The sequence below is a fragment of the Oncorhynchus masou genome, chromosome 27 (genome assembly GCF_036934945.1).
Source record: "Oncorhynchus masou masou isolate Uvic2021 chromosome 27, UVic_Omas_1.1, whole genome shotgun sequence".
Taxonomy (NCBI): Eukaryota; Metazoa; Chordata; class Actinopteri; order Salmoniformes; family Salmonidae; genus Oncorhynchus; species Oncorhynchus masou.
This window is the reverse complement of record NC_088238.1, coordinates 33,284,788-33,304,871: the sequence shown is the minus strand read 5'-3', so window position 1 is coordinate 33,304,871 and position 20,084 is coordinate 33,284,788. Positions and strand designations below refer to the sequence as shown.

General features: G+C 44.7%; 1 pseudogene; it reads right to left on the bottom strand.

The window, feature by feature from the left end:
* Window positions 1–1,331: 1,331 nt before the first annotated feature.
* On the bottom strand, window positions 1,332–20,084 carry LOC135515444 (glycogen [starch] synthase, liver-like; annotated as a pseudogene).

The window sequence follows — 20,084 nt, the reverse complement described above, 5'->3', positions numbered from 1 at the left end:
GGCGATTCCCTGATCCAGCTCTACGCAGACGACACCATTCGGTATACTTCTGGCCCTTCCTTGGACACTGTGCCGTCTAACCTCCAAACGAGCTTCAATGCCATACAACACTCCTTCCGTGGCCACCAACTGCTCTTAAACGCTAGTAAAACCAAATGCATGCTTTTCAACCTTTCGCTGCCTGCACCCGCAAGCCCGACTAACATCACCACCCTGGATGATTCCGACCTAGAATATGTGGACATCTATAAGTACCTAGGTGTCTGGCTAGACTGCTCACTCTCCTTCCAGACTCATATCAAACATCTCCAATCCAAAATCAAATCTAGAGTTGGCTTTCTATTTCGTAACAAAGCCTCCTTCACTCACACCGCCAAACTTACCCTAGTAAAATTGACTATCCTACCGATCCTCGACTTCGGCGATGTCATCTACAAAATAGCTTCCAATACTCTACTCAGCAAACTGGATGCAGTTTATCACAGTGCCATCCGTTTTGTTACTAAAGCACCTTATACCACCCACCACCACGACCTGTATGCTCTAGTCGGCTGGCCCTCGCTACATGTTCGCCGCCAGACCCACTGGCTCCAGGTCATCTACAAGTATATGCTAGGTAAAGCTCCGCCTTATCTCAGTTCACTGGTCACGATGGCAACACCTACCCGTAGCACGTGCTCCAGCAGGTGTATCTCACTGATCATCCCTAAAGCCAACACCTCATTTGGCAGCCTTTCCTTACAGTTCTCTGCTGCCAGTGACTGGAATGAATTGCAAAAATCTCTGAAGTTGGAGACTTTTATCACCCTCACCACCTTTAAACATCTGTTATCTGAGCAGCTAACCGATCGCTGCAGCTGTACATAGTCCATTGGTATATAGCCCACCCAATTTACCTACCTCATCCCCATACTGTTTTTATTTTATTTACTTTTCTGCTCTTTTGCACACCAGTATCTCTACCTGCACATGTTCATCTGATCATTTATCACTCCAGTGTTAATCTGCTAAATTGTAATTATTCACTCCTATGGCCTATTTATTGCCTACCTCCTCATGCCTTTTGCACACAATGGATATAGATTCTTTTTTTTCTACTGTTATTGACTTGTTTATTGTTTATTGTTTACTCCATGTGTAACTCTGTGTTGTTGTCTGTTCACACTGCTATGCTTTATCTTGGCCAGGTTGCAGTTGCAAATGAGAACTTGTTCTCAACTAGCCCTACCTGGTTAAATAAAGGTGAAATAAATCAAATAAAATAAAAATGTAAATGTAAAAAAGGAAGTGCTCAGAAAACAGTAGTAACAAATTGGACAAAGGATGTCTTGTCATATACTAAACTGCCGGTCCACTATGTAGATTCCTGAGAGGAGCGGGACAGGTACGGACCAGTGAGACGCAGGAATAATGTATTCCATTCTATTATAAACAGAGTATTTATTCTATTCTAAACTGCTGACTTGAAGTAGGGGCTATAAAAAGAGAGTCACTCTGTTCTTCTGGGTTTTCGGTGAACTCCCCAAATATATCAGAGCTCTTCCATAAGAGGTCAATCAAACTATGCACTGATTTGGTTATGAAACTGAAGAGGTGTGTACGCATGTACTGTACACACCGCATGCTGTGGTGTCTGACACATGTTCCTCCAAAAAGCAGCCGAAGCCAGACAGGTTGGTGGTCACACTGGGTATCCCCCATCACAGTACACTCAGCTGGGGAACAATAACATCGACAACATAATAGTGCACCCACACATCATACAACACTCCACACACATGAAGGAATACACAAAAACAGAGACATAAACATTAGCTAGAGAAAACCAAAGTGATGGAGTTTATGTTTGCAGGCTGTGTAAGTGTGACAGGTCACCTGGTGTGTATCTCCAGGGCTCGTAGTAAGAAGGGAAGACCCCCAGGTGACAGCCTCGTACAAACTCCCCATTGTCCATAGGAAGCAGGGGACTGGTGGGGGACAGGAACTCTGGGTGGAACACTATCTGATAGTATCAGGAAACATGTCTGTTAGTACCATTTAGAATAAAATATAGATCAGCACTACACTGGCTATACTGTATGCTCCAAGGGTCCTCTGTAGCTCAGTTAGTAGAGCATGGCGCTGGCAACACTAGGTTAGTGAGTTCGATTTCCAGGACCCAACATATGTCAAATCTATACACGCATGACTGTAAGTAACTAAGGATAAAAGTGTCTGCTAAATGGCATATACTGTATACTCTAATGCAGGGGTTCCCAAACTTTTTGGTTCGTGACCCACCAATTGAACAGTCTTCTGAGCCGTAACCCACCATAAGTGTTGTGCGGTGAAAAGACATACACAGACCAAAGAATAAGTCAAACATATTCTCGTGGCAGCGGAGAGGAAATTTCAAAGCTGATCTCTTGCAATTCCACACATCCTGCCATGGAGCTGAAAGAAAGTGTTGCAGTTTTAAAGCCAATTTCCTGAAATTCTATACAGTTTGCCATGGCTAATGGTTTGTTCTTATGCTCAAACATTATAACAAAGTCAATGGGGGCCTAATTGTCTAGCTTTTATTTAGTTGATTGTAAATTCTCAACAATTATAAGTTATTTTAGAAAAAAGTGTAAGTCCATTATCTTTTCCACATACTTTCTATTTGATTTTAGTCCTTTAAGTTTACAATGAAAGCGTTTTTCCATACCAATGTCATCCCGACCAACAGTTTGGGAACCATTGCTCTAATGGAAGAAAAAAAAAAACTTTGATAGTACCTTACATAAAAGCAACAGGTATTACTTATCATAAGCACGCATGAGCCTTTATGATACTTTCTATATTGTCAATGTCTCGGCTGCCAGACCTTCTCCAGGCAGTTCTTCAACTTGTTTAACACAATAAACGAGGCAAAACATTATCATAAACAAACATGGACATCGAACGAACATCCTGCAGACCTTGACTCGGTCAGTGCGAGCGCTGAGGAGGCCGATGCGTCCCACGTTGGCCAGGATGGGGTCAGAGGTGTCATCCCGCACGCTGTGAGTGGTCACTGGAGGAAGGGTGTGTCTCTGCAGAGAGAAAGAGACAGACAGAGTACAGTGTGTGTGTGTGTGTGTGTGTCTCTGTACGTGCATGCACGTGCATGTGCTGTGACTGCGTCATCAGTGTGCACGTGCCTTGAGCAGTAAACACGGCGCGTATATCAACATCTATAAGTCACTGATCCATGACTAATAACCTTTACGGGTAGACATCAGGAATATGGATCTGAAGAAGAATATCTATCCATTGGCCTAATGGTATTTAATGATTCTCTTCTCTTGGGATTACCCTTAAAAGAAGCACAAGCCTTTCTCCCAGAAGATATTAACTTGCTTGTAAAAGAGTTGCTGAACAGACAGTAATGCGAAAAACATGTCACAAGTGAACAGGCTGCTACATCTCACGTCAGCTCTGAGGCGTAAGAACTTAGCAGACATGCAAAGCCATTTGTCACCCTAACCACTGTGTGAATGCAGCAAAAGTGCAGACAGACAAGTAATTCTGCACTGGTCCATCTCAGGGCCAACGCAAACGGCAACGGCCACCATCTGTCCACCAATCAAACACCTGTGTCATCATTTTAACGCCTGAACACGTGTGACATGAATAAATCTATGTGACAACGCCATTGTTATTGGCACTTTGCTATTAAACACTGCAACACCATCCAATCTATTGGCCCATGGCCTGGTGTTATGGAGGTTCAATGATTCACGCTGGGCTGTATAACTGCAGGGTCTATTCATTCATGGTTTTAGCACCAGGTGTCCCCCAGTCCCATTCTGAATTGATCACCTTACAGGGTCATAGCTCACATTGATCCTATCGGCCCATTCTACCACGTCAATGTTTAGTTACTCCATTCAGCATTCAGAAAACAGCAGGGTACAACGTATGGGGATTCTCTGGGCGATACATCACTATATTACCTTGTTGTCCAGTTTTCTCTGTCTTTCTACCACTCTGGTTGTCTCACACCCCAACTCTGTTTTATTTGATGTCCATCATACAAATGTCTATACGCCAGTCTTTTATTCATAATGTAGACCAGACCCAATCTACAATAGCATTCTCAACAACCTAACACTTAATGGCTTTATTACTCTGTATAATGCACTTCTTACAACTATTCTATTCTATAACCTTTACCTCAATATATTTCATACATGATCTGTCTCTTCAATTCCTACCTGTGTGGCATAGATGGCTCTCTTCATGATGGTGAAGTCGTCTCTGTCCAGGATGATGTCCAATACAGGGATGTCTCCTCTGAAGACATCATGAGGTCATCAGCAGGTCAGAAAAGCAACACTCAAGTAATCACATTAGAACCCGCATTGACAAGCCCTTCATTAACACGGAAGCTCGTTCCACACTTTGGTAACGTGGAAGACCCAAAGGTCACACACCATCCGCATGAATTGACCCCCCCCTTTGTTTTGTACACTGCTGCTACTAGCTGTTTATTATCTATGCAAAGTTACTTCACCCCTACCCCTACCTACTAAGCTGTACCCCTTCTCACTGACTGGTACCCCCTGTATATAGGCTAGTTATTGTTATTTTATTGTGTTACTTTTTATTATTTTTGGTAAATATTTTCTTAACTCTTCTTGAACTGCACTGTTGGTTAAGGGCTTGTAAGTAAGCATTTCAGGGTAAGGTCTACACTTGTTGTATTCGGCGCATGTGACAAATAACATTTGATTTGATTTAATTTGAAGTGCAGCCTAAGTTCATTCATAACAAAAGCCTGGTAATGATTTCCTGGCTAAATGGCAGGGTTGTCAAATAGAGGGGTGTTACACTGATATGACATACAGTACAGGTCTGGTGAATACACTGGTGGAAGAGATTTTTTAATTGTTTTAATTAACATACTTTAACAAAGCCTTGTAAAGTCTCTTGCCAAACGTATCTTTCACAGTGGCCCTGTCAGAGAGAGATACATACAGTAGATAATGAGCAAACTGTTTGAGATTGAACATGTTAATAGGAACCATGTTGGCAACTCGAGTTCCAAGGCAAAATTCGAAGAAGAATGCAAATTAGAATGTTATTTTCATTAAATGATGGGTGCTAACATTGCAGACATTTTGCAGAATTCCATGCGGTGTACCATTGTGGGTTGCAGAGATGTACCAGAGCTGTTTGCATATCGCCTATCCCTTCAGCATCTCCACGTTAAAGTTGTTGGTCTTGGCTGGCATGATGAAGAAAACCACCACTGTGACGTCATTCTTATGCACCTGGGAGAGAAGGAAAAAAGCATAAATGAGATGAAGAATTAAGGATTAAACTGTCATTTTGTTTTGAGAGAGACCAGTAGAAGTGCAGTATGGATTAGAGGCCCATTATTTTTACTATTTTCTACTTTGCAGAATAATAGTGCAGACATCAAAACTATGAAAGAACACATATGGGATCATGTAGTAACCAAAAAAGTGTTAAACAAATCAAAATATTATTTTATATTTGAGATTCTACAAAGTAGCCAGCGTTTTGCCTAGATGACAGCTTTACACACTCTTGGCATTCTCTCAGCCAGCTTCATGAATGCATTTCAATTAACAGGTGTTAAAAGTAAAAAGTAAAAAGTTAATTTGTGGAATTTCTTTCCATCTTAATGCGTTTGAGCCAATCAGTTGGGTTGTGACAAGGTAGGGGTGATATACAGAAGACAGCCCTATTTGCTAAAAGACCAAGTCCATATTATGGCAAGAACAGCTCAAATAACCAAAGAGAAATGACAGTCCATCATTACTTTAAGACATGAAGGTCATTCAATACGGAAAATGTCAAGAACTTTGAACGTTTCTTCAAGTGCAGTCGCAAAAACCATCAAGCGCTATGATGAAACTGGCTCTCATAAGGACCACCACAGGAAAGAGAGAGCCAGAGTTACCTCTGCTGCAAAGGATAAGTTCCTTAGAGCTGCAACCCAAGTAAATGCTTCACAGAGTTCAAGTAACAGACACATGTCAACATCAACTGTTCAGAGGAGACTTTGTGAATCAGGACTTCATTTAACTAGGCAAGTCAGTTAAGAACAAATTCTTATTTTCAATGACAGCCTAGGAGCAGTGGGATGTTGTTCAGAGGCAGAACAACAGATTTATTTACCATGTCAGCTCGGGGATTTGATCTTACAACCTTACAACCCAAAAATCTCATGGACAAATTTCTGCAAAGAAACCACTACAAAAGGACACCAATAAGAAGAAGAGACTTGCTTGGGACAAGAAACACGAACAATGGACATTAGACCGGTGTAAATCTGTCCTTTGGTCTGGTGTGTCCAAATTTGAGAATTCTGGTTCCAACCGCCGTGTCTTTGTGAGACGCAGAGTAGGTGAACGGATGATCTCTGCATGTGTGGTTCCCACCATGAAGCATGGAGGAGGAGGTGTGATGGTGTGGGGTTGCTTTGCTGGTGACACTGTCAGTGATTTATTTAGAATTCAAGGCACACTTATCCAGCATGGCTACCGCAGCATTCTGCAACAATACGTCAACAGGACAATGACCCAAAACACATCCAGGCTGTGTAAGGGCTATTTCACCAAGAAGGAGTGATGGAGTGCTGCATCAGATGACCTGGCCCTCAAAATCACCTGACTTCAACCCAATTGAGATGGTTTGGGATGAGTTGATGGCAGAGTGAAAGAAAAGCAGCCAACAAGTGCTCAGCATATGTGGGAACTCCTTCAAGACTGCTGGAAAATCATTACAGGTGAAGCTGGTTGAGAGTGTGCAAGCTATCGTCAAGGCAAAGGGTGGCCACTTTAAATAGTCTTGAATAAAATATATATTTTGATTTGTTTAACACTTTTTTGGTTACTACATGATTCCATATGCGTTATTTCATAGTTTTGAAAATAGTAGAAATAAAGAAAAACCCTTGAATGAGTAGGTGTGTCTAAACTTTTGACTGGTTGTCACACCCTGACCATAGTTTATTTGTATGTTTCTATGTTTTGGTTGGTCAGGGTGTGATCTGAGTGGGCATTCTATGTTGGATGTCTTGTTTGTCTATTTCTATGTCTGGCCTGATATGGTTCTCAATCAGAGGCAGGTGTTGGTCATTGTCTCTGATTAGGAACCATATTTAGGTAGCCTGGGTTTCACTGTGTGTTTGTGGGTGATTGTTCCTGTCTTTGTGTTTGTGGCACCAGATAGGACTGTTTTGGTTTTTGCACGTTTCTTGTTTTGTAGTGTTTGTGTTTTAGTTGTTTTATTAAAACATGAATCTCAACAGCCACGCCGCATTTTGGTCCGACTCTCCTTCACACCAAGAAAGCCGTTACAGAATCACCCACCACAACAGGACCAAGCGGCGTGACAACAGGCAACAGCAACAGTGGCGCAATGAGGATTGGACATGGGACGATATATTGGATGGCAAGGGTTGCTACACATGGGAGGAGATCCTGTCGGGAAAGGATCGCCTTCCATGAGAACAGGTGGAGGCAGCGAGGAGAGCAGAGGCAGCCGGAGAGAGGAGCCGGCGATATGAGGGAACACGGTTGGCAAGGAAGCCCGGGAGTCAGCCCCCAAAATTTCTTGGGGGGGCTCACAGGGAGTATGGCGACGCTAGGTAGGAGACCTACGCCAACTTCCTGTTCTTACCGGGGGGCTAGAGAGACCGGGCAGGCATCGTGTTATGCTGTGGTGCGCACGGTGTCCCCAGTGCGGGTGCATAGCCCGGTGCGGTACATTCCAGCTCCACGTATCGGCCGGGCTAGAGTGAGCGTCGAGCCAAATGCCATGAAGCCGGCTCTACGCATCTGGTCCCCAGTGCGTCTCCTTGGGCCTGCTTACATGGCACCAGCCTTACGCACGGTGTCCCCGGTTAGCCTGCATAGCCCAGTGCGGGCTATTCCACCTCGCCGCACTGGCAGAGCGACCGGGAGTATTCAACCAGGTAAGGTTGGGCAGGCTCGGTGCTCAAGAGCTCCAGTGCGCCTGCACGGTCCGGTCTACCCAGTACCACCTCCACGCACCAGCCCTCCAGTGGCAGCTCCCCGCACCAGGCTTCCTGTGCGTGTCCTCGGCCCAGTACCACCAGTGCCAGCACCACGCATCAGGCCAACAGTGCGCCGCGCCTCTCCAGCGCTGCCAGAGCCTTCCTCCTCTCCTGCGCTGCCGGAGTCTCCCGCCTGTTTAGCGCTGCCGGAGCCTTCCTCCTCTCCTGCGCTGCCGGAGTCTCCCGCCTGTTTAGCGCTGCCGGAGCCTTCCTCCTCTCCTGCGCTGCTGGAGTCTCCCGCCTGTTCAGCGCAGCCAGAGCCTTCCGCCTCTACAGAGTTGCCGGAGTCTCCTGCCCGTTTAGCGCAGCCAGAGCTGCCAGTCTGCATGGAGCTGCCAGTCTGCATGGAGCTGCCAGTCTGCATGGAGCTGCCAGAGCTGCTAGTCTGCATGGAGCAGCCAGAGCCGCCAGTCTGCATGGAGCAGCCAGAGCCGCCAGTCTGCATGGAGCAGCCAGAGCCGCCAGTCTGCATGGAGCAGCCAGAGCCGCCAGTCTGCATGGAGCAGCCAGAGCCGCCAGTCTGCATGGAGCAGCCAGAGCCGCCAGTCAGCATGGAGCAGCCAGAGCCGCCAGTCAGCATGGAGCAGCCAGAGCCGCCAGTCAGCATGGAGCAGCCAGAGCCGCCAGTCAGCCAGACTCTTCCAGATCTGCCAGTCAGCCAGACTCTTCCAGATCTGCCAGTCAGCCAGACTCTTCCAGATCTGCCAGTCAGCCAGACTCTTCCAGATCTGCCAGTCAGCCAGACTCTTCCAGATCTGCCAGTCAACCAGACTCTTCCAGATCCGCCAGTCAACCAGACTCTTCCAGATTCGTCAGTCAGCCAGGATCTGCCAGAACTGCCAGCCAGCCGGGATCTGCTGGATTCAACTGCCTGGCTGAGCTTCCTCTCGGTACTGGGCTTCCTCTCAGTGCCAGGCTTCCCCTCAGTGCCGAGCTTCCCCTCAGTGCCGAGCTTCCCCTCAGTGCCGAGCTTCCCCTCAGTGCCGAATTGAACTCCAACTACCCGGCTTCCCCTCAGTCCGGTTTGATTTGTTTGAGCTTCCCCTCAGTCCCGAGCTGCCCCTCAGTCCCGAGCTGCCCCTCAGTCCCGAGCTGCCCCTCTGTCCCGAGCTGCCCCTCTGTCCCGAGCTTCCCCTCTGTCCCGAGCTGCCCCTCTGTCCCGTGTTATTTAGTAGGGTTGCCGTGGCTAGGAGGTCACGGAGGCGGACAAGGTGCGGGGGGAGGACTACGGTGAAGTGGGGGCCACGTCCAGCACCGGAGCCCCCAGTGGTCATTCTCTCTCTCTCCCCTTACCCATCTATCTATCGCCTCCTTTGGACAGATGCCCACCCAGACCCTCCCCGATAGGTTCAGGTTTTCACAAGGGCGGAGTCCGCACCCTCACTGGGGACCACTACCTTGTATCCTTTTCCCTCTCGCTCTCATCCAACACCTCCCACTGAGGGGGTACTGTCACTGACCACCCTGACCAGAGTTTATTTGTATGTTTCTATGTTTTGGTTGGTCAGGGTGTGATCTGAGTGGGCATTCTATGTTGGATGTCTTGTTTGTCTATTTCTATGTCTGGCCTGATATGGTTCTCAATCAGGGCCAGGTGTTAGTCATTGTCTCTGATTGGGAACCACATTTAGGTAGCCTGGGTTTCACTGTGTGTTTGTGGGTGATTGTTCCTGTCTTTGTGTTTGTGGCACCAGATAGGACTGTTTTGGTTTTTGCACGTTTCTTGTTTTGTAGTGTTTGTGTTTTAGTTGTTTTATTAAAACATGAATCTCAATAGCCACGCCGCATTTTGGTCCGACTCTCCTTCACACCAAGAAAGCCGTTACACTGGTACTGTAGTTAGCAGTATATTGGATAACAAACTTGAAAACATAATAAGGACTTAATTATTACCCATAGAAGTGTCCCCTGATAAATTCCTGAATCGGACCCTGGTTAGTGGAGTGAAGATTCTGGGAACTCGTGCATGGCTGAGAACTTCTTGATGTTCAATCCGTTCGGCATCACCATACCTGTACAGTAGATAGAGAGAAACCCAGCCTATTCAAATCAAATATCAAATATCCCTGCTCTGTCACTTTGTGTTCAATAGGAGTACAGTTGTAATGTACAGTTGCAAAGACATGGGCACAGTGGACAGCAGCTCTCTCCAGACAGTGGCGATGGTAGACCTGCCCCTCACCAGCCTCCTGGTCTATGTTGAGCTGACAGGGGCACATCAGAAATCAACACAAGAGTCATTAATGTCATTATTAAGAGATAACTATTGTGTATTTACCAATTGTCATGCACATTCTAAGTAAATATCAGTTAAATACTGAATGAAACCTGTGATTAAAACTCTTTGAAATGTTCTACACTAACTATTATTGGGGCTATGGGGTTCATTTTGAGTTTGACAAATGTTTGAAGTAGGATCTCCCTTGAGTAACCTGTCTGCCAGCAAGGAGGAGGCTTCCTGTTCCTCTCCATAATGAGAAGCTGCTGTCAATTACCCAGCCTGCTCAGTGAATGACCTTTAGGTCCACAATGACCTTTTTACACTTAGCCTGAGGGCCAATTACAGTACCATACAACCAGCGCAAACACAACACAGACCCATAGCTTACTGACACACAGGGGAGACACTGGGAGAAACTCTAAATCTAACAAAAACACCTGATTGTGACGAGCAAAACATTTTCTGAGGCATTTGAATAACAAAGCCACAGACCTATAGCTCACCGACGCACTGGAGAGATACTGGGAAAAACAAAACTCAAACTAACTCAAACAACGCTTAATGTATTATTACCCCAACATTGTTAAAGCTGAAAACATTTGTGAGGAATTTAAATCACAAAAGTTTATAGGTTTGTGTGTGTGCGTGTGTGGCCTCTTTACCTTGTCCAATTTGTTGTAGAAGTCCACGTTTCCGGCACAGAGGTATTGTCCCAACAGAGTGGCATGGGTTGTGAAGATGGTTGCCAAGGGAATCTTCCGCAAGCGACAGAGAATAAGTCCTCCCCCTGCCTGCCACTCATGGAAATGGTCGAGGACATTGGGCGAGTCTCCAAGCTGGTCGGTTAACTAGGAATGGAAGCAAAGAATTACTGATGATTAGCTCTATCATCTCATATTACCCAAGAGGGTGAATATGTTTTGAGTAAAAAGAAGTAGGCTACTGTATCATTTATTTTTAAAGGTATCTGACATTAAAGTATTCACATCGAGCAGATATCCGTGACTTCAAAAAACAAACCCATACAGCAATCTTTAAACCTCTTTCAGAGTATTTTTCACAGCATCCTTAACAAGCTGACAAATTACCTCTTTAAATAACCAGGCAACCATGGATCCAAAAACGTTTGCCTCACTGACATGTGCGGGCATACCGATAACCCCAGGTGTCCCACAGATCCCCCGTCCATCGGTCCAGGTTCCAGGCTGCTGACCCCGTGTCAAATAGGACCACATAGGGACTGCCCTCGATCAGCCAGCGCCCAAAGTCAACCTAAAACATACAGCATAATCCCAACATAAGGGAAAGATATGTGTGGTTCAAGAAGACAGTACCAACCAACACGAGTCCCACAATCACAGTATCAAACATATGGGGCAAAGCTGAAATACCACTAAATAATAGTTTCTGAAGCTGCTGATGTATTTGTTTGTCTCTAATCCTGGAGATGGTGTTTTGTCTGCCAACTTGGGAATTCATCATCTCTATCTAACTCCATTGGCGTTAACAGTGTCGGCCTACTTCTGTAGAAGTGCATGTCTGCCCTCTTCTGGACAGAAAGTACTACTACAGGATTGTGTATTCTCCACTTGCATGTCCCACCTACAGAATAGAATAGAAAATAATATAATATAATACATCTGTAGTAGAGTACCAGGCAGCCGTTGTCAAAAAGGGCACACATAGCTTTCTTGATGGCTGGGTTTTGGGGGCTCACACTGCTCCACCTGGGTCTTGAAATTGTGTTCGTAAAATGACCCCATCATGAATAAGTTCTCCTCCCATTCATCCACTGTTATCTTGGCCTTGGTCTGAATCACTGTGTGGATCCCACAAACTTTCTAACTTATGACTTGTTATGACACACATAAGGGGTGTGTCCACATATTAAGATATAGTTCTGCATGATATTGTGTATTTTGCACGATTAATAGTCTGGAATTAACACAAACAAAGACCATGATATAAATAACAAACTTGAAACTTGAAAATGCTGCGTAAAAGTTACAGTCAAATATTTGTGAAGCGGACCATCAACAATCAGAAACCCCTGTATTACGTTCGCACAACATGATAGGTGCAGAAGACGTTTCCCTGATGCCAAATACATATACACGATAAGCAGTGTTGGGGAAGCTACTCTTAAAATATAGTTTGGGGTCATATTTGGGGTCATATGTTAACAGAATGTGTCATTTAGCCTATTAAATACATAAACAATGTTTCAAGTAAGAATTAGGCAGGTCTGATGCCGAAAAAGGAACAAAATTCTTGCCTACTTCCCCCCTATTTTATTTTATTTTTGCAAAAAAAGTAGTGTGTAGTTCCAGTAGTTAGCTAAATCGCTACATGAAAAAAAACACTACCAAGATTTGAATTCAGTTCAACCACCACCAAGCTATTGCAAAATGTAGTTACATTAAAACTGTATTTGTCACATGCGCCAAATACAAAAGGTGTAGACCTTACTGTGAAATGCGTACTTACAAGACCTTAACCAACAATGCAGTTTAAAAAAATAGAGTTAAGAAAATATTTACTAAATTAACGAAAGTAAAATTTTAAAAAAGTAACACAATAAAACAACAAGAATGATGCTATATACAGGGGGTTGCGGTACAGAGTCAATGTGCGGGGGTACAGGTTAGTTGAGGTAATTTGTACATGTAGGACGGGGTCAAATGACTATGCATAGCCAATAAACCAGCGAGTAGCTGCAGTGTAAAAACAAAAGGGGGGGGGGGGGATCAATGCAAGTAGTCCGTTTGGCCATTTTAGTAATTGTTCAGCAAATCCAAATCATCAAATCAAATTTTATTTGTCACATACACATGGTTAGCAGATGTTAATGCGAGTGTAGCGAAATGCTTGTGCTTCTAGTTCCGACAATGCAGTAATAACCAACAAGTAATCTAACAATTCTAGAACTACTGTCTTATACACACAAGTGTAAGGGGATAAAGAATATGTACATAAAGATATATGAATGAGTAATGGTACAGAGCAGCATAGGCAAGATACAGTAGATGGTATCGAGTACAGTATATACATATGAGATGAGTATATAAACAAAGTGGCATAGTTAAAGTGGCTATTGATACATGTATTACATAAAGATGCAGTAGATGATATAGAGTACAGTATATACGTATACATATGAGATGAATAATGTAGGGTATGTAAACATTATATTAGGTAGCATTGTTTAAAGTGGCTAGTGATATATTTTACATCATTCCCATCAATTCCCATTATTAAAGGGGCTGGAGTTGAGTCAGTGTGTTGGCAGCAGCCACTAAATGTTAGTGGTGGCTGTTTAACAGCCTGATGGCCTTGAGATAGAAGCTGTTTTTCAGTCTCTCGGTCCCAGCTTTGATGCACCTGTACTGACCTCGCCTTCTGGATGATAGCGGGGTGAACAGGCAGTGGCTCGGGTGGTTGTTGTCCTTGATGATCTTTATGGCCTTCCTGTAACATCGGGTGGTGTAGGTGTCCTGGAGGTCAGGTAGTTTGCCCCCGGTGATGTGTTGTGCAGACCTCACTACCCTCTGGAGAGCCTTACGGTTGTGGGCGGAGCAGTTGCCGTACCAGGCGGTGATACAGCCCGCCAGGATGCTCTCGATTGTGCATCTGTAGAAGTTTGTGAGTGCTTTTGGTGACAACCCAAATTTCTTCAGCCTCCTGAGGTTGAAGAGGCGCTGCTGCGCCTTCTTCACGATGCTGTCTGTGTGGGTGGACCAATTCAGTTTGTCTGTGATGTGTATGCCAAGGAACTTAAAACTTATGGCTTGGGGGTAGAAGCTGTTAAGGAGCCTTTTGGACCTAGACTTGGCTTTTGGACCTAGACTTGGGTATTGCTTGCCATGCGGTAGCAGAGAAAACAGTCTATGACGAGGGTGACTGGAGTCTTTGGCAATTTTTGGGGCCTTCCTCTGACACCTAGTATATAGGTCCTGGATGGCAGGAAGCTTGGCCCCAGTGATGTACTGGGCTGTACTCACTACACTCTGTAGCGCCTTGCGGTCAGATGCCGAGCAGTTGCTATACCAGGCGGTGATGCAACTGGTCAGGATGCTCTCGATGGTGCAGCTGTAGGTCTTTTTGAGGATCTGGGGACCCATGCCAAATCTTTTCAGTCTCCTGAAGGTGAAAAGGCATTGTCGTGGCTTCTTCACGACTTTCTTGGGGTGTTTGGACCATGATAGTTTGTTGGTATTGTGGACACCAAGGAACTTGAAACTCTTGACCCGCTCAACTACAGCCCTGTCGATGTGAATGGGGCGTGTTCGGCACCCCTTTTCCTGTAATCGATCTTCTCCTTTGTCTTGCTCACGTTGAGGGAGAGGTTGTTGTCCTGGCTCCACACTGCCAGGTCTCTGGCCTCCTCCCTATAGGCTGTCTCACCACGCAGTCGTGGGTAAACAGGGAGTACAGGAGTACATCAGCGTGGTAGATGTTTTGTTGCCTACCCTTACCACCCGGGGGCGGCCGTTCAGGAAGACCCGGATTCAGTTGCAGAGGGAGGTGTTTAGTCCCAGGGTACTTAGCTTAGTGATGAGCTTTGTGGATTGAACTAGTTGACTGCATATACACTTATGCATATACAGAGTTCAGAGGTCATCACTTATGCAGTGTTGGGGATTAGTGAACCACATCTGAACTCTTCACAACAACAACAGGATAGACTCAGACAACAGATCATATGGTTCACACATCCTGTTACACAAACATTAAGACATATGTATTTGACAGAGATTGTGTATTTGTCTTCAATTAAATGTCTAACAGTTCAGACAGTGAGACAGTTAATATTCTCCAATCACACTGTATTTTTAATGTATTTCAATATTTGCTCTTTTGGGACCAAAGATTCAAAGATGACCATATTTAGCAAAAAGAAGATGACAGGTGACACTGGCATAAGGCTAAACAAAAGATAGAATTTGTAGATAATTGGCCCTCTTTCTGGGACTCACCCACAAACAGGACCAAGCCTGACCTGCAGAGGAGTGACAGACTCCATTCTAGCTGGAGGGGTGCTCTCATCTTATCTACCAACATAGACAGGGCTCTAACTCCTCTAGCTCCACAATGAAATAGGGTGCAGGCCAGGCAGCAGGCTGTTAGCCAGCCTGCCAGCATAGTGGAGTCTGCCTTAGCAATCTCACTAGGATAAAGACCACCTCCATTCCTGTCATTATTGAAAGAGATCATGATACCTCACATCTCAAAATAGGGCTACTTAATGTTAGATCCCTTACTTCAAAGGCAATTATAGTCAATGAACTAATCACTGATCATAATCTTGATGTGATTGGCCTGACTGAAACATGGCTTAAGCCTGATGAATTTACTGTGTTAAATGAGGCCTCACCTCCTGGCTACACTAGTGACCATATCCCCCGTGCGTCCCGCAAAGGCGGAGGTGTTGCTAACATTTATGATAGCAAATTTCAATTTACAAAAAAAAAATGACGTTTTCGTCTTTTGAGCTTCTTGTCATGAAATCTATGCAAGCCTACTCAATCACTTTTTATAGCTACTGTTTACAGGCCTCCTGGGCCATATACAGCGTTCCTCACTGAGTTCCCTGAATTCCTATCGGACCTTGTAGTCATAGCAGATAATATTCTAATCTTTGGTGACTTTAATATTCACATGGAAAAGTCCACAGGCCCACTCCAAAAGGCTTTTGGAGCCATCATTGACTCAGCGGGTTTTGTTCAACATGTCTCTGGACCCATTCACTGTCACAGTCATACTCTGGACCTAGTTTTGTCCCATGGAATAAATGTTGTGGATCTTAATGTTTTTCCTCATAATCCTGGACTATCAGACCACCATTTTATTACGTTTGCAATTGCAACAAATAATCTGCTCAGACCCCAACCAAGGAACATCAAAAGTCGTGCTATAAATTCACAGACCACACAAAGATTCCTTGATGTCCTTCCAGATTCCCTCTGTCTACCCAAGGACGCCAGAGGACAAAAATCAGTTAACCACCTAACTGAGGAACTCAATTTAACCTTGCGCAACACCCTAGATGCAGTTGCACCCCTAAAAACTAAAAACATTTCTCACAAGAAACTAGCTCCCTGGTACACAGAAAATACCCGAGCTCTGAAGCAAGCTTCCAGAAAATTGGAACGGAAATGGCGTCACACCAAACTGGAAGTCTTCCGACTAGCTTACTGCTTACAGCTTACTGCTACTTTATCATGCTATTTTTCTAACTTAATTGAGGAAAATAAGAACAATCCGAAATTCCTTTTTGATACTGTCGCAAAACGAACTAAAAAACAGCATTCCCCAAGAGAGGATGACTTTCACTTTAGCAGTGATAAATTCATGAACTTCTTTGAGGAAAAGATTATGATTATTAGAAAGCAAATTACAGACTCCTCTTTAAATCTGCATATTCCTTCAAAGCTCAGTTGTCCTGAATCTGCACAACTCTGCCAGGACCTAGGATCAAGAGAGATGCTCATGTGTTTTAGTACTATATCTCTTGACACAATGATGAAAATAATCATGGCCTCTAAACCTTCAAGCTGCATACTGGACCCTATTCCAACTAAACTACTGAAAGAGCTGCTTCCTGTGCTTGGCCCTCCTATGTTGAACATAATAAAAGTCTCTCTATCCACCGGATGTGTACCAAACTCACTAAAAGTGGCAGTAATAAAGCCTCTCTTGAAAAAGCCAAACCTTGACCCAGAAAATATAAAAAACTATCGGCCTATATCGAATCTTCCATTCCTCTCAAAAATTTTAGAAAAGGCTGTTGCGCAGCAACTCACTGCCTTCCTGAAGACAAACAATGTATACGAAATGCTTCAGTCTGGTTTTAGACCCCATCATAGCGCTGAGACTGCACTTGTGAAGGTGGTAAATGACATTTTAATGGCATCGGACCGAGGCTCTGCATCTGTCCTCGTGCTCCTAGACCTTGGTGCTGCTTTTGATACCATCGATCACCACATTCTTTGATTGGAGATTGGAAACCCAAATTGGTCTACACGGACAAGTTCTGGCCTGGTTTAGATCTTATCTGTCGGAAAGATATCCGTTTGTCTCTGTGAATGGTTTGTCCTCTGACAAATCAACTGTAAAGTTCGGTGTTCCTCAAGGTTCTGTTTTAGGACCACTATTGTTTTCACTATATATTTTACCTCTTGGGGATGTTATTCAAAACATAATGTTAACTTTCACTGCTATGCGGATGACACACAGCTGTACATTTCAATGAAACATGGTGAAGCCCCAAAATTGCCCTTGCTAGAAGCATGTGTTTCAGACATAAGGAAGTGGATGGCTGCAAACGTTCTACTTTTAAATTCAGACAAAACAGAGATGCTTGTTCTAGGTCCCAAGAAACAAAGAGATATTCTGTTGAATCTGACAATTAATCTTAATGGTTGTACAGTCGTCTCAAATAAAACTGTGAAGGACCTCGGCGTTACTCTGGACCCTGATCTCTCTTTTGAAGGACATATCAAGACCATTTCAAGGACAGCTTTTTTCCCATCTACGTAACATTGCAAAAATCAGAAACTTTCTGTCCAAAAATGATGCAGACAAATTAATCCATGCTTTTGTCACTTCTAGGTTAGACTACTGCAATGCTCTACTTTCCGGCTACCCGGATAAAGCACCAAATAAACTTCAGTTAGTGCTAAATACGGCTGCTAGAATCCTGACTAGAACCCAAAAATGTGATCATATTACTCCAGTGCTAGCCTCCCTACACTGGCTTCCTGTCAAAGCAAGGGCTGATTTCAAGGTGTTACTGCTAACCTACAAAGCATTACATGGGCTTGCTCCTACCTATCTCTCTGATTTGGTCCTGCCGTACATACCTACAGGTACGCTACGGTCACAAGACTCAGGCCTCCTAATTGTCCCTAGAATTTCTAAGCAAACAGCTGGAGGCAGGGCTTTCTCCTATAGAGCTCCATTTTTATGGAATGGTCTGCCGACCCATGTCAGAGACACAAACTCGGTCTCAACCTTTAAGTCTTTACTGAAGACTCATCTCTTCAGTGGGTCATATGATTGAGTGTAGTCTGGCCCAGGAGTGGGAAGGTGAACGGAAAAGCTCTGGAGCAACGAACCGCCCTTGCTGTCTCTGCCTGGCCGGTTCCCCTCTTTCCACTGGGATTCTCTGCCTCTAACCCTATTACAGGGGCTGAGTCACTGGCTTACTGGGGCTCTCTCATGCCGTCCCTGGAAGGGGTGCGTCACCTGAGTGGGTTGATTCACTGATGTGGTCATCCTGTCTGGGTTGGCACCCCCCCTTGGTTTGTGCCATTGCGGAGATCTTTGTGGGCTATACTCAGCCTTGCCTCAGGATGGTAAGTTGGTGGTTGAAGATATCCCTCTAGTGGTGTGGGGGCTGTGCTTTGGCAATGTGGGTGGGGTTATATCCTTCCTGTTTGGCCCTGTCCGGGGGTGTCCTTGGATGGGTCCACAGTGTCTCCTGACCCCTCCTGTCTCAGCCTCCAGTATTTATGCTGCAGTAGTTTATGTGTCGGGGGTTAGGGTCAGTTTGTTATATCTGGAGTACTTCTCCTGTCCTATTCGGTGTCCTGTGTGAATCTAAGTGTGCGTTCTCTAATTCTCTCCTTCTCTCTTTCTTTCTCTCTCTCGGAGGACCTGAGCCCTCGGACCATGCCCCAGGACTACCTGAGATGATGACTCCTTGCTGTCCCCGAATCCACCTGGCCGTGCTGCTGCTACAGTTTCAACTGTTCTGCCTTATTATTATTGACCATGCTGGTCATTTATGAACATTTGAACATTTTGGCCATGTTCTGTTATAATCTCCACCCGGCACAGCCAGAAGAGGACTGGCCACCCCACATAGCCTGGTTCCTCTCTAGGTTTCTTCCTAGGTTTTGCCCTTTCTAGGGAGTTTTTCCTAGCCACCATGCTTCTACACCTGCATTGCTTGCTGTTTGGGGTTTTAGGCTGGGTTTCTGTACAGCACTTTGAGATATCAGCTGATGTACGAAGGGCTATATAAATAAATTTGATTTGATTTGATTTGATTTGAACTGTCACAGCTCCAGAGGAATTTTAAGATGATTCTCCCAATCATGATATTATCCCATATCTGATCACTCTGGACCAATAATCCAGGGGTCGTGAACTCTTTAAGAGTTGCTCCATATTTGTAAACTTCACTGCGACCCATCTTTACACAAAAGTAGTAACATTGCCTAAAATAAGTGATGTGCTATTAAAATTGCATTGATCATCAATGGCATCTGTAGACAATGCATACAACTTTGCATCCACTGTCACTATAATATTTACTGAAGAGGGACACAAAACAATTATACTCCAAGAACCAAGACCATTAAAAGAGACTTTACAGTGAATTGTCTATCTCCATGCAGATAATTCTCGGTCAAGTAATATTAACGTTTATTAGTAACCTCCCAGGCTGCCTCAAACAAGAGCAGGTCATCTACAGGTAGAACTTCCTTATCCCACAGAGGCAGACCCGTTCAGTGACGTCATGGATAAGGGACGGGTCAGGGGCAAGAAAAGGTAAGTGATGAGAGCAACTGATGCTCTCTCAGTTTGTTGGTCCTCTCCTCTGTAGGTTCAACAGTAAACTGTCTATCTTCTCACATCCAAATATGCCACTGGAGTTCAGTTGGACTCAGAAGAGGATGCAACACACATCCCATGGTCCCAGTTTGTCACTCCTAGAAGTCCACTGTCCAGGCCGCCTACTTTTTGTGATTGAATCTGACCCTCGTCTTTGAACAGAAAGTCAACATTCTCTGGCTGCAT